At 36.5% G+C, this 15,915-nt stretch overlaps 1 pseudogene; it reads left to right on the top strand.

The window, feature by feature from the left end:
• Positions 1-998, top strand: part of LOC114034431 — a 2,921-nt pseudogene extending 1,923 nt beyond the window's left edge.
• The last annotated feature ends 14,917 nt before the right edge of the window (positions 999-15,915 follow it).

Below are 15,915 nucleotides of genomic sequence, written 5' to 3'. Positions count from 1 at the left end.
TTCTGCCAGGGTGGGGGGGTGGGGGGCACTGGCTTAGGCCCCTGAAGGCTTTGTGAGTGGGGAGTTGGAAGGTGGCCACTAGCAGTGCCCAGTCCACCCTACTGCCGAGCCTCAGTCAACTTCTGTTTGCAGGCTCTAACATTCCCCTAGCCTTGGAAGTTTGTTTTCCTTCACACTTAATACCCTGTGGATGAAGAGCTACAGAAGAGTCTAGATTTGAAAATGGGGAGCAGGTGTAACAGTCCTTTTCTAAAGGCTTTACAAAAAACTCAAATTTTGGCACTGCCCCGCGCTTCTTCCTTTTTTCTCTCTCTCTCATTTTGTCCTCTTCGGGTCAGTGGAGTGCTTGTTAGCATAGGCTGCGGTGTAAAGATGGCTGTCTAAGAACCATACCACCCATAACCAATCATGAAAATGGCAAAGAAATGGCATCAAGAAACCTAGGTCACAGAGATACAAGTCTCTGAAACAGGTTGACCCCCCGTTTCTGAAAAACATGCGCTTTGCCAAGAAACACAACAAGAAGGGCCTGAGGAAGATGCAGGCCAACAACACCAAAGCCATCAAGGCCCAAGCAGAGACCATCAAGTCCCTGAGCACCAAGGCCTCCAAGGTCAAGCTCCTCAGGCTCAAGATCCCCAAGGTCAGTGCCCAGTGTGCTGGCCACAAGATGGCCACCAAGCATCCAGGCCCTAGAGTTGGCACCAAATGTCCAGGTCCCGGGGTCATGAAGTCTGACTCTAAGGTTGCCAGAACCACTGACCCCAAGGCTGCCAAGGCCACTGACCCCAAGGCTGAGAGTCTGTCACCAAGGCCAGCAAATCTGATGCCAAGGTCGCCAAGTCTGATTCCAAGGCTGCCAAATCTGATCCCAAGGCAGCCAAGTCTGATTCTAAGGCCACAAAGCCCAGTGATTCCAAGGCTGCTGAGGCCAAACCCAAAGATGCTGGGGCTAAAGCTGCTAGTCCCAAGCCTTCAAAATAGATGCTTCAGGACAAAAGGACTTGTTTAAACCCTGAACCACCATTTTTTTCCCAGTCAGGGTATGATTATTCTATTCACTGTTTTGTACAAATAAAGAAAATGGTGAGTCATAAGAGAAAAAAAAACAAACTTAAATTTTCATACAAAGTAAAAGGGCTTATTTACTGACAACCATTATGGGTTTAAAGTTTCAAAACTTACATGATTAGATTCAATGTTGAATATTTTACAACACTTTGTCTTAGTGACATTTTTGTTCAGTTCTTGTTAAATAAAATTGAAGTAGACATTCAAAAATTGTCAATTTTTAAATCCTGTGATCTTCTCTATCCTTTGTTTAATCAAGAAGTTTTCATAGCTGTGAAAAGTATCTCTTTCCCTTGTCTAATTTGTTTATTATATGACTATATTTAGCTTATGTGTTCATTTGGATCTTAATGAGGGGAGAGGAAGGGAAGGGAAAGGGAATCAGCATTTATATAGCATTTATTATGTGCCAGGCCCTGTGCTTAATAAATTCTTGTTGACTTGCCCTGATTTGATTTTATTTGACTGATTCAGTGGAGGTGTTTCACCTGATAAAGGTATCAAGGATAGCATGTTGCTAGTTACTTTATTTTTTAATTTTTATTTTTTAAAATTTAGTATTTTATTTTTCCCAGTTAAACGTAAAAACAATTTTTAACATTTGTTTTTAAAACTTTGAGTTCCAAATTCTCTTCCTTCCTCCACCCTCCTCACCCAAGTGAGAAGGCAAGCAATTCGATATAGGTTATACATGTGTCGTCGTACAAAACATATCCGTAACAGTCATGTTGTGAAAAAAAAAACTTCAAGAAAAATAAAGTTAAAAAAAGATGCTTTATTCTGTATTCAGACACCATCAGTTCTTTTTTTGGGGGATGGATAGCATTTTTCATCATAAGTGTCTCAGAATTGTCTTAGGTCATTGTATTGCTGAGAATAGCTAAGTCATTCATAGCTGATCATCTTACAATATTGCTATTACTTTGTATACACTACATTTCACTTTGCATCAATTCATGCAAGTCTTTCCAGTTTTTCTGAGAGCATCTTGCTCATCATTTCTTATAATGCAATAGTATTCCATCATAATCACATAACACAACTGGTTCAGCCATTCCTCGATTGATGGGCATCCCTTCAATTTCTACTTCTGTGCTAGTTACTTTGAGTGAGGTAGGATGAATAAAATCATGGGTCCTTTTCCACTTGTCTTATTGCTATAACAAGTATTTCTAAAACAATATCAAATAATGTTGGTGATAATTAAGATCCCTACTTTGCTTCTGAACTTATTGGAAAGAATTTTAAAGCTTGTTTTAAAATTCCATTAAAATTTCCATTGAAATATCCATTGTTCACAGTTTCAGATAGTTTACCACATTAAGGAAAGGTTAATTTGTTAATGTGAAAGAGTGGTATGTTTTGTCAAATCCTTTTTTGTATCCATTGATACAGTCATGTGGTTTATTATCTTTTTAGTTTTCCTAATATTGAATCAACTTTGAATTCTTTGTATAAATTCAACCTGGTAATAGTGTATTATCTTTTATTCAACATTTTATATTGATATTAATTAGAGGTAGTAGTGATATAGTTCCCATCTCTGCTTTATCTCTTCTTTTTTGGGCATCAAGACCATAGTTGTCTTATAAAAAGAGTTTAGTAGGTGTTCTTCTTTGCTATTTTTGCAAACAATTTGTGCAAAAATAGAGTTAATTGTTCTTTGATATTTGATAGAATTCACTGGTCCTCAGGTTCAACTCTTCCCTTTGGGAGTTAATTTATAGCTTTGCCCTATTTCTTTTTCTCGTATCATGTTAGTTAAATTCTCTATTGCTTATTCAGTTAAAATTGGTATTTCACATTTGTTTTAAATGTCCATTCATTTAATTTGAGTTCAGTTTTGTTGGCATGTAATTGGGCAAAAAATTCTTATAATTTCATTTATTTCATTTTTACTTGCTATGAATTCTACTGTTCCATTTTTTATTTTTGGCAGTTGGTCTTACTCTTTTATTTTGGATAAAATTAGTGAATGATTTGTCTAAGTTATATTTTTATAATAATTTTATATTATATTATACTTTTAAATTATACTTTCAAAAGTATATTTTATATATTATATTATACTATTATTATATTATACTATTATACTTTTAAAAACATCTCTTTATTTATTAATTCAGTGTGGAAACACTGGGTCAGTGGACTAGATACTTTCCCTGTTCCTAGCAAAAGACAGCAGGCTGGGACTGTGATCTTAGCCTAGTGGTGCCTGGCTAGTTGAGTGCTAAACAGTGACTGTAGCACAATAATAGTAGGAGACTTTACTTTTTCTCTTTCAGAGCAGGACAAATCTAACAGAAAGATAAAACAAAAGGGGAAATTGAAAAATGAATAAATTGTTAGAGAATTTAGTTAAAAGATTTTGGGCACCTTCTGCATTAAACCACTAAAGAATGCACATTTTTGAGAAACCCATAGAGCTTAGAAAAAATAGACCATGTATGGTAATGTGGCAAAAATGCAAACAAAAAAGTAGAAATATTGAACACATTCTTTATGGAATGGTAGCTGGGTGGTATAGTGGATAGAGAGTAAGACTTGGAATCTAGAAGACCCAGGCTCAAATCCTGTTGCAGACATTTACTGACTGTGTGACCCTGGGCAAGGCACTTATTCTCTTCTGTTTCAGTTTCTTTATCTGTAAAATGAGGATAATAAAATAGCACTTATCTCCCAGGGTCATTGTGAGGATCAAAGGTGATAATATTTGTAAAGCATTTTGCAAACTTTAAAGAGCTATACAAATGCTAGCTATTATTATTGTTGTTGTTATTATTGTATTACAACACTATAAAAATCATAATCAGTTCAAGTAGCACAAACAAAAAACACAGAACTGAATGAATAGTTAAAAATGAACCCTAAACAATAGGTACATCAAAGAACAAATTAGAGAAACAACTAACTATGTGAAAGAAGATGATAATACAACACAACATAGGTCAGTCTTTAGGGGAAAAAAATATATCCCTAAAATCATGTATTAACAAAATAGAAGAGTAGAATAACAAACTAAATGTATAATTTTAAAAAAAGGCTAACAAAAGCTCAAAATAAGTAGAAAAGAGTACATCTTGAAAACTGAGGAGAAATAGATAAATTGGAAACATAGAACTGATAAAACTAGGAATTTGTTCTTTGAAAATACCAATAAAATTTTTAAAAATGCTTTTTAGCCAAACTGATTAAAAAGTGGAGGAAGGAAAATCAAATTAACAAAAAAAAGACACATGTAATAAACATAGGAAAAATAAAAGGTATTATCAAAATCTATTATACAGACTTATGTGCCAGAAAACTAAGAATACAAAAGAAATAGACAATTATCTATAAAAACATAAAATACACAAATTAATGGAACTAATTGAAATCTTAAATAATCCAAGATCCCAAAAGGAAATTGAACTTGCAGAAAAGGGGGGAAAACATCTTGTGCAAATGGATTTACAGAAGGTATAATTAACAGCTATTCTATACAAATTATTCTTAAAAACTGAGAATGAAAGCCATCTGTCAGAATCTTTTTTATGAGGCAAATATAGTCCTTATATCTACACTGGGAAAGGATAAAGCAAAGATGGAGATTTATAGATATATATCATCAATGAATGTTGAGTCAAAATTTTTAAATAAAATCTTGACCAACACAACAATTTATCCCAAAAATCATCCATATGATTAAGTTGGATTTACACCAGGGATGCATGGGTGATTCAACATTATAAAAATATTAAACATAACAAAAATCATATTATTTAAATAATACATGGAGAAAAAGCTTTTGACAATGTTTAACCCTCATATGTGTTATTTTAAGAAATTTTCATGTCTCTTGTTTTTTATACAACTAGAATTTCTCCTAGTATCTTTCCATCTTTTCCCTTCCTAGAGAGCCATCCCATATAACAAACACTATTTTTTAAAGAGAGGAAAAAAAGAAAAAGAGGAAGAAGAGAAAAGAACAATTAGCAAAACCGATCAATACATCAAAAACACGTGAAAATATATGAAATGTACAGCATTTGGGGGCTGTCCACCTCTGCAAAGGAGTAGAATGGATGTATGTCCTCATATTTCTTCTTTGCGACCATGTTTGTTCTTTTTACACCATTCACTTTTAATTGTTTTATGGTGGTTCTTTTTATTTACATTATTGTAGACATTACATATTTTCTCTTCTTGGTTTGCTTATCTCATTCTGTATCAGATCATGTAAATTTCTCTGTGCTTTCCTATATTTATCATATTTGTTGTTTCTTACAGAATAGCAATATTCCATTATTTTCATATACCACATTTTTAAGCCATTTTCCAATCAATTGACAACTTGCTTTCCCCCCAATTCTTTGCTGTTAGAAAGTGTTGCTATAAATATTTTGGTGTATATGGGGACTTTCTTCATATCAATGATCTTCTTGGGGTATAAGTCCAGTTGTGGAATCTCTGGGGTTTGGATATTTTAGTGATTTGATTTGCATGATTCCCAATTGCTTTCTAGAATGGTTGTACTGATTCACAGCTCTACCAATCATGTACCAGTATGCTTCTGATCCCACAACCCATCCAACATGGACAATTCTCATATTTAATTATATTTTTTAATTTGTAGGGTGCAAAGTAAAACCTCAGAGTTGTTTTGATGTGGCTGTCTCTTATCATTAGTGATTGGGAACACTTTTCATACAATTATTGATAGTTTATAGTTATTATTTTGAGAACTATTTGTTCATAACCATTGGTTAATTATTTATATAGTTTGAATACCAAACTCTTATCAGGGAAATTTGATACAAAGATTTTTTTCTCACTCCACCATTTTCCTTTTTGTTCTAGGTGCAATAATTTTATTGTGCAGAAACTTTGTTTCATTTAATCAAAGTTACTTTTTTTCTTTTGTAATTGTCTCTATCCCTTCATTTCATTAAAGATTATATCTCCTACTGATAGCTATGAAAGATACATGATCTTCTCTTATAATTTCTTTATGGAATGATCTTTAAAATTATGGTCATGTATCTATTTTGACTTTATTGTGTAAGATGTTGTGCTAAGTCCATCACTTCTCTGTTAGGATGTGGATGACATGTTTCATTATTGAATCTCTGGAATCATGGTTTGTCTTTGGATCAATCAAAATTCTTAAATTTTCACTTCAGCTGACACATAATAGATTTAGTCCTAACCCCTTATTTTTTAACTCTGTTTGAATTTTCATGTTTCAAGTGTGTTCCTTGTAAACAACTTATTAGATTTTGTTTTCTAATCCATTCTTATCCTCTTCCATTTTATGAGTGAGTTCATCCCATTCACATTTACAGTTATGATAATTAATTATATATTTCTTTGATTCTTATTTTCTTATGCTTTTCCTTCTCTTTGTTTCCCACCTGCTCTTTATGACAAAGAAGAGGGTGATAAGAGGGAAGGCATGTCCTCAGTACCACTATTCTAAGTTTGGTGCAATCTACTTCTGCTTCCATGTTCTTCTTTTCTTTCTCTCACCTAAAACCCAATCTTGGGTTCTTATATTTTCTTTTCTATTAATTCTCTTTCTATGATTCACACTACGACAGCTTTAGATCCTTTTGTTTTTGAACTGATAGAAAACAGAGATCTTATTTGGCAGTTAGTGACAGAAAATAAGGAATAACAGGGCTATAATAACTCTCAAGATGTCAACCAATTATGCATGTTCAAGGGAGCAACATGGTATAGTGGAAAAGCAGTGACTAGGACTTAGGAGGCCTGGGCTTTTAGAGTGATTCATTGACTATAAGATATGTGAAAGTAGGTTGTTTAAATATGCAAACTTGGCTCATGGGTTGCACAGGTAGGTATGATCTGAGATCCGGTCCACTTTTGCAGAGAGCAGGAGAAGGTCTGTGCTTGCATCACCAGCATTTAGTTGAGGGGAGAGGGAGGCAATATTCATGACAATCAAGGCTGGGCAATCTCTCTTCCACTCTGCAAGAGAAGAATTAGGCTGAAATACTGTCTATCTGCTATTCCTTAAATATCTCTAGGTCTAGTTGCATGAATGTGGGCTGTGTTTGAAAATCTAATCTCTCAATCTGAACATCTTTTCCTGAGTTTGTCTATGCTTTTGCTTACTTTAGGGAAAGTTAAGTCTCATGGTGTAGTTTTGTGTTCTTGCTCTTGTCCCTCCTAGAAAGAAGCCTCTGGGTTTCCACACGTTCTGAGGCCCTTAAAGAGGGCCCCATCTTTCTACTTTAATGTTGCATTCCTCTTTCCCCTTTTGCTGCTGAGGCTAGCAAGAGATCTCTGTATTCATTCAGACATACCTATCAAATGCTTATTAATTGGTCATGCTTCTTTCAGTCATCTTTAGTCTTTGCTCATCATTTAATTACCATCCTGTACCTCCTGATCGTAACTAACACAGCACACTTCAAAACTGAAACAAGAAGCAAAGTTTTATAGGAGATTTCTGTCCCAGTGAAAATTGGAATCTTTTCAAATGAATAAATATTTATTGAGAACATGCTAGATGCCAGCCACTGTCTTTCTTGCTGGTAATATAAATCTAGAGACTCCATTTGGCTGGAACTCAAGGGGATTGTACACCTGTATCACTTCCTGTCTGGGACCAACTCATTGCTATTTGCCTGGGTTCAACTCTGGGGAAGCATCACTTCTATGTGGGCAGGTAAGCTTCTCCTTTCTCACACTGTTTACTCATCGAATCCCTACCTTTGGGACAATGATAATTACTGTAAAAGCTATGGCTCATGTCTGGCTCTCCCCAAAGGGGAAACTAAAAGAGATATGAATCAGGAAGAATCACAGCATGCGTTAACAGAAAGATTAAAGCAGAATTCAGTAACTTAACTTTATAGATACTGTTGCAATTTGCTTAGGGGGCTGACTTAAGCCTCCTCAAGAAAAAAAAGTTGCCAAGGTTGTGAATTAGTAATTTTACATTTCACCATTCTGGGCATTGTCTGATCCCTTGGCCAGCTCCTCCAATAGCTAAACTGACTACTCTTATTTCTCATGCCTTTCTCCAATTCAGACATTTCTCCTGCTGTTAGTAGGATACGCTGGTGGACACCACTGCTGCTGCCATGCTGGTGGGATATTCCTAGGGTTGCTCTTAGAAATGCTGCTACAGCAGCAGCAACTGAATACTTTCAAACCTTTTGAAAGGCACAAAGTTACCTGTGCAAGTAAAGGAAACACAAAAGAATCAGGTGCTGCTAGGGACGTAGGCACAAGCTTGACTACTTGTGGCCTTCAGCACCAGCTACAATGAAATGATCCTGTCCTTCCCCACCCTTCAGTGCAGTCACATCTTGTCACTTCAGGAGCAACAGCCAAGAAAGAACTGGGCAGAAACTTTTTCTGTCTCTGTCTCAGTCTCTCGTTGCCTCTGTTTGTCTCTGACTTTGTTTCTCATGAGTCCTCAGCTTTTCTGGACCAGTAGCTAGTTAAAGAAATCTCAGTGGTGAGTCTTAAATGGCAAGAAGCACCCCACCCCACACTCACCTTCCATGTGGTTGCCAAGAACGGAGATTAAATATGTTCTAAGGGAGGGAAGGGTGAAAGGGTATCAACTATAGAAAGGTAAGTAAGATAATTTCTGACTCTTCTGGGGGAGGATAAAGGTAATAACACATAAACAAATTTTGTTAGTATAGCTCCCTCTATACCCAAGGATTTAGAGCACAACTTAGATTGGCAGCACAGAATAGAATGAATGAATGAAAAGGCATTTATTTATTTATTATGTGGCATCCATTGTGATAAGCACTTGGGAGACAAAAGAAAAAGAGACAATCATGCACCAAAGAATCAGAAGTGGGGTAGGAGAGCGGTGGATACCTTAGAAATTGGCTGATCATAAATAATGTTTGATAAAGAGAGAATGTGTCTCTTCATATGAAGATTCTCACTCACCCCTACCCGGCTTTGAGATATCCAGTCTTCTTTATGGCCTTTCTCAGGTAGCTCGTTGGTTGCTATAAATTTTCTTATCTCCAGTGCTTTTCCAATTATGGCTAACAACAGAAAGGCAGTCATTGGTTTCTAAAAGGTCATCAAGATATAGAGCCTGATTGGGAACAGAGTGACTTATGCAGTTGGCTTATATAAATCTGTAGAAGTTTTATGCACAAGTTGGGTAAGAAATATAAGTGAGATGCATAAAATATGCAAAGATTTATAGTGCCTCTGTTGATGACAGTTTCCTTTCCTTCTGGTGTTTGTGTGTGGATTACTTGTTTTTGTTTTTGTTTTTATTCTTTCCAAGAATGTTAAAGTTAGCTTAGTCAGTCACTCTTTTAACCTCTGATTGGTGCCATCCATTGCACTGTAGATGTACTCAGAAAACAGGGAGAACTGGAAGGGAGTTTGGCTGTTATTTAGTCATTTTTTCAGTCACGTTTTACTCTTTGTACAGATAGCTAACAAGTGTCTGAGGCTAGATTTGAACTCTTGACTCCAGGCTTGGTTCTATATCCACTGCAGCACCTAGCTATCTAGAAGAGACCTTAAGAGATCAACAAATTCTACCTCTAATTTTAAAAGATAAGGAAACTTACATGAGGGTCTGAAAGAAGTGACTTGCTCAAGGTTATATAGCTACTTAGTGGTAGGACCAAAATTAGAGATGAGGTCTTATGGATGCTGCCCTCCTGAAGCTTACAGTCTTAGGAAAAATAAATAACATACAATCTTGAGGTATATTTGCAAATGAGTGTAATAATTATTAGAACCTGCTAAAAAAGTGGGCTAGGTTAAGAAATATCGCTCTCCTATCCCTCTATCTGCTGGGAGGAACCATTAATGTTGCTACTGGAAGATCTTTGATACTCTTGAAAATCTCCCAGGATGCCACAGTCTCCTTGCTCAGGTACCACTCCACGATCTTATTATTCATTCATTCATTCATTCTTTGTTAATGGAATCACGTGAAGGACAGCATGGATGGGGAATTTTTAAATAGGAATTGGAAATCTAAGCCAGTGAGGGTGCATTCTAGACTCCATTTCAATATTGTTCTGTGTTCCTGGAGATGAGCTTGTGTTGTGTGTAGAGCTATATCGTGACAGGCCATGACAGACAGGTAAAGGCATAGCCTGGCCATGAGAGGCCAGGGCTGAGAGTCCAGCTAAGCAGGATGGGTGTGAAAGAAACCACAAGTTAAGTAAGCACTGAGCTAAATATAGGTAAGTCAACTAAGTCTGGTTGGGAGGCAGTTACTCTAGGTCAGTGGTTCTCAGAGTGTGATGTGGGGAACCTCTGGGGTGCCTGAGACCCTATCAGGGGGTCCATAAGGTCAAAACTATTTTTATAATAATACTAAGATATTTCAATTTCAAATGCAGTAAATACTAATAGATATAACCTATATAAATAAAAATTATTTGAGGTCTTTGATAATTTTAAGAATATAAGGGGGTCTTGAGACCAAAAAGTTTGAGAACTGTTGCTCTAGGTATCTGATATTATGGCAGTGCTGTGTATTGGAAAAAAAACAATGGCATTGAAATCAAAAGACCTATATTTGAGTCTCATATTTTATATTTAATAGCTACCTGAGGACAAATTGCTTCACTTTTTAGAGCCTCACTTTCCTCACCTGTAAATGCCACTTACCTCACAGAGTTGTTGTGAATAGAAGCTTTTTTAAACCCTCATACAAATATGAGTTATTATTGTAATTCATCTAGATGGGCAGGTGTCTGGGTCCCAAGATGTCAAAGAGCAAAGCAGAGTGGAGCTCTGATCCTAAGGCATAGGCTGTATGCCTTCTACCCTTTTTTTAATATCGCGCACTCTATGGTTTGGATGGTCATAGGCCCTGAGGTCAGAGGCCTGGAGTCATAGATCTGGAAGTGAATACACTGATTCAGGAACGGAGATGCTTGATTTATCTCATATACTACTGTGTGGCCAGGAATCCCTAGTCAAAAACCCTCCTTAATCTCCTACAGATGGGTCTCCTTTTCCATTTGGAGTTAACATAAATTCAGTTAAGTAACATTTAATTCAAAAAACTTTTTTTACTTTCTTTTTCACTTTATTATTTTTTAAAATTAATTTATCTTGACTTATCCACAATCACTTCCATATGCTTTTGAGTTTAAAATTTTTCTCCTCCTCCGTTCCCACCATCCTTCCCAAGATGGCACGCAGTTTGATATAGGCTATTCATATACATTCCTATTAAACATATTTTCCCATCAGTGATGTTGTAAGGAAGAATTAGAACCAATAGGAGGAACCACCAGAAAGAGGAAACAAAATTCAACAGAAGAAAAAAAATACCAAATAGTATGCTTCAATCTGCATTCAAACTCCATAGTTCTTTCTTTGGATGTGGATAGCATTTTCCATCATGAGGCCTTTGGAGATGTCTTAGATCCTTGTATTGCTGGGAAGGGTTAAGTTTATCAATATTAGTCATCGCACAACGTGGCTGTTACTATGTACAATGTTCTCCTGGTTCTGCTCACTTCACTCACCATCAGATCATACAAGTCTTTCCAGGTTTTTCTGAAGTCAGCCGGTTCATCATTTCTTATAGCACAATAGTATTCCATTACATTCATATGCCACACCTTGTTCAGCCATTCCCCAATGGATGGGCATCCTCTCAATTTCCAATTCTTTGCAGCCACAGAAAGAGCTGCTATAAATATTTTTGTACATATGAGTCCTTTTCCTATTTGTATGATCTCTTTGGGATATAGCTCTAGAAGTGCTATTGCTGGGTCAAAGGGTGCTCTCCAAAATGGTTGGATCATTTCACAACTCCACCAACAATGCATTAATGTTCCAATTTTCCTACATCTTCTCCAACATTTATCATTTTCTTGTTTTGTCATGTTGGCCAATCTGATAGGTGTGATGTGGTACCTCAGAGTTGTTTTGATTTGCATTTCTCTAATCAATAGTGATTTAAAGCATTTTTTCATATGACTGTAGATGGCTTTAACTTCTTCATCTGAGAACTGCCTGTTCATATCCTTTGGCTGTTTATCAATTGGGGAATGACTTGTATTCTTATAAATTTGACTTAATTCTCCATATATTTTAGAAATGAGGCCCTTATCAGAGAGACTGGTTGTAAAAATTCTTTCCCAATTTTCTACTTTCCTTCTAATCTTGGTTGCATTGGCTTTGTTTGTGCAAAAACTTTTCAATTTAATGTAATCAAAGTTATCCATTTTGTTTTTCATAATGTTCTCTATCTCCTGTTTGGTCATGAACTCTTCTGTTCTCCATGAATCTGATAGGTAAACTATTCCTTGCTCTCCCAGTTTGCTTACAGTATCAACTTTTATATCTAAATCATGAACCCATTTTGACTTTATTTTGGTATATGGTGCGAGATTTTGATGTATGCCTAGTTTCTGCCATACTCTTTTCCAGTTTTCCCTGCAGTTTTTGTCAAAGAGTAGGTTCTTATCACAGAAGTCGGGGTCTTTGGGTTTATTAAAAAATAGATTACTGTAGTCATTGACTACTGTGTCTTGCATACTTAACCTATTCCACTGATCCACCACTCTATTTCTTAGCCAATACCAAGCAGTTTTCAACAAACATTTATTAAGCAGCTAATAGACACAAAGCATTATGCAGGCCTTTACACGTATGAGACTTGAGTAAGTCATGACTTTTGCTTTTATGGAACATGCAGTGTACTAGGGGAATGTGATACACATAGGCAACAATGATGCACAATAAAACAAGGTGAGTGCATTACAAAGATGCAAAATAAAATACTTGATGAGATCCAAGAGAAAGGAAAGAAACAAGCATTTATTAAGCACCTACTTTGTGTCAGGCACTGTGCTAAGCACTTTACAAATATTATCTCATTTGATCATCACAACCTTGAGAGACAAGTTCTATTTGTTTCTGTCTTATATTTGAGGAAAATGAGGTGAACAGAGGTCAAGTGACTTGCCTAGGGTCACACAGCTAGTAAGTGTCTGAGATAAAATTTGAACTCAGATCCTTCTGACTCTAAGCCTAGCATGCTATCCACTGCACCACCTAGCTTCCAAGGGGGGAAACACTTTTTATCAACTTTGGTAAGCAAGAAAGGTTTTATGGAAGAGCAAGCATTTGGGTTAAGACATAAAGGATGGCTCAGAATTCTATAGGCAGGGAGGAGAGTGAGGGCATTCCAGGCAACAAAGAACAGCAATGAGCAAAGGCATGGAGACAGGAAAGTGGTGGTCCTCAAATGAGGTCCTTTAGCTAGTACAGGGGTGGGGAACCTGTGACCTTGAGGCCATATGTAGCCTTTTAGGTCCTTGGGTGCAGATTTTTGATTGAGTCCAAGTTTTACAGGAAAATTCTTTTATTAAGGGGATTTGTTCTGTGAAGTTTGGATTCAGTCAAAGGGCTGCACTGCAGGACCTAGACGGCCACATGTGGCCTTGAGGCCGCAGGTTCCCCACCCCTGAGCTAGTGTGTCAACATCTTTCTTGTTCTATACCTTTCTTTTTCCTGACTTTCTTTCACTGAAGGGGGTTTTCAACACAACTCAAAAGGAAGTAGTTAATGCTAAGCAAAGGGGCTCTGATTTCTATCCTCCTTTTCTCCCACCTTTCCACCCCCAATTTTAATAACTCACAAGTCAACTAATTTTTTCCAGGAAAATCACTTAAATTTTTTTTTGGTTAGCTGGGTAGTAACATCATAGCAAGTTGCTTCGTGATAGTCTTAAAACTAGGAAAATTGGGGTTCAAATCCTGCTTCTGACACGGCTTACTTGCTATGTGACCCTAGGTAAGTCATATAATCTCTTTGTGCTTCAGGAAATTCTCTAGGATAACTCTGGCAGAGGAGAATGGTTCCCATTTCTGTTCTGGTCCCCCTACCTCTTGACTCTCAGTAAACTTTCCAATACCCTTATACAATATGAAAAGAAAATGCGTTCTAGAGTTTACTATGCATATGCATGTAAGAAATAAAATGGAGGTTAATATTTCATAAAACTTTATTTGGTATGTAACATGTTTTAGCATCATAAAGTTATTCAATGTTTACAAGTCAAATAAATTAGTGAGACCTCTGGTGTCTGGTTCTGTTTCTTTTTTTCCCCAACCAATAGTTTTATTTCTTCATTCCTCTCTAGGTTGCAATACTAACTCTCTGGACTTTCTTATCACATTCCTGCTCAGAGTACTGTCCTTTCTTCCCCACCCTGAACCCTGTCTTCACCCATTAAACTCCTCGAAGGCAGGGACTTTCTTTCTTCTGCTTGCATCTGTATTCCTAGAGCATAGCACACTGCTTGGTACATATTAGACGTTTAATAGATACTAGTTGACTTGACTTTTATTCTTGGTAGAATTTTTGAAAGAGATATCTACATACCATGTTCAGCCTCCAGTTTTTTATTGTTTTTGGATTTGATTATGAACAAGAATGAGAATTCTGATTCATGGACAGAAGTAGTTATAAAAGAAAATAAGGCCTGTAAGCACATTTAGTAAGAATGGGATATGTTTATCCAAGGGTTCATCAAAAATTTTGTAACTTCATTCATTTGTAACTCATTGATTAGAAATCAAGCTAGAGTTTCTGGTTATTTTAGAGATCAATTAGTTCATCTCTTATTGGATTATTTTTGCTGAATTTTTCTGCCTCAGTATGAAAAAGTTTTTATATCCTAATCTCTTTCATTTGGTTTTAGTCAGTCGGAATTATTCCTCCAAATGTGTCTTTAATTTTTTTTTCAGATGCACCAGAACGCTCCCTCCTTTTCTCACTGGCTCCTGCCTTTTCACTGTTCTCCAATTCACTCATTTTTCTCCCCCTGAAACCACTACTTTTAGACTATTTCAATAGGTTAATATAGTTATTTACCAAATATCTCCCATATCCTCTTGACAAGTTTCTTGTACCCCCTGGGGGTATGCATATTTCAGGTTGAGAACCCCAGTTTCATATCTTTTGCAGTATTTACATATGCAGTTTAGCCCAGGGGCATTTTCCATTTGCCTATAGGAGGTAATATTGAATAGAAATTAATTCTCTGCATTTTTACTATGTCAATGAAGAATTATTACAGTCCAGTCCAGACACTTCCAGAGTCATCTCCTTCAGAGCACCAGGGAAATTCCCACAATGTCCAGCTCCTAGGAATGAACCTTCCAGTTATATAATAATCATGGAACATAATCTCATAGGCTGTTAAAAGTAGAAAGGACATTAATTCAATTAGGATATAGCATGGTGTAGCAGATAGAACACTGGACATGGAATCAGGAAGCCTGGGATTCAAATCCTAGCACAGGTACTTACTAGCTGTGTCGCTATGAACAAATCATAATTCCCTTTCCTCAGTTTCCTCCTCTGTAAAGGGAAGAGGGTAGACTAGAAACTCTCTAAATGCCAGAGACATGAAATTATCTGCCCAAAGTGACACAAATAGTAAATGGTTGAACTTAGACTAAAATCCAGGTTTTCTGCCTCCAAGTCCAAAGCTCTTTTAACCACTAGATAATATTGCTAGCCCCTGTCTTGGTTCTATTCAACAGAAAGTTTGTTTCAAGTCCATATATTCCATTACATTGAAGGAGAATGCTGGGGAAATGCCAAAATGTCAATGATTCTTTGAAGAATGGGATGATCTATGCCCAAGTTCCATCACTCATTCCATGACCATACCATCTTGTGTAGTCAGTTTGAATGTATCCAATCAGAGTAGCTCTGAGCCTTACCCAACAGAAATATGTCTCTTCTCTCAATCGGCTATAGTTCACTGAACCCTAGTCACATTTTGGAATTGGTAGCCCATATAGACAGATAGGCTTATAATGTATTCAGTACTGTTACACATTGTATTAAAAAATT

Source organism: Vombatus ursinus, unplaced genomic scaffold (assembly GCF_900497805.2).
Source record: "Vombatus ursinus unplaced genomic scaffold, bare-nosed wombat genome assembly UNPS02008996.1, whole genome shotgun sequence".
In the NCBI taxonomy this organism is placed as follows: Eukaryota; Metazoa; Chordata; class Mammalia; order Diprotodontia; family Vombatidae; genus Vombatus; species Vombatus ursinus.
Note: the sequence above shows the minus strand (reverse complement) of the source record. Positions and strands in the feature narration are given on the sequence as shown.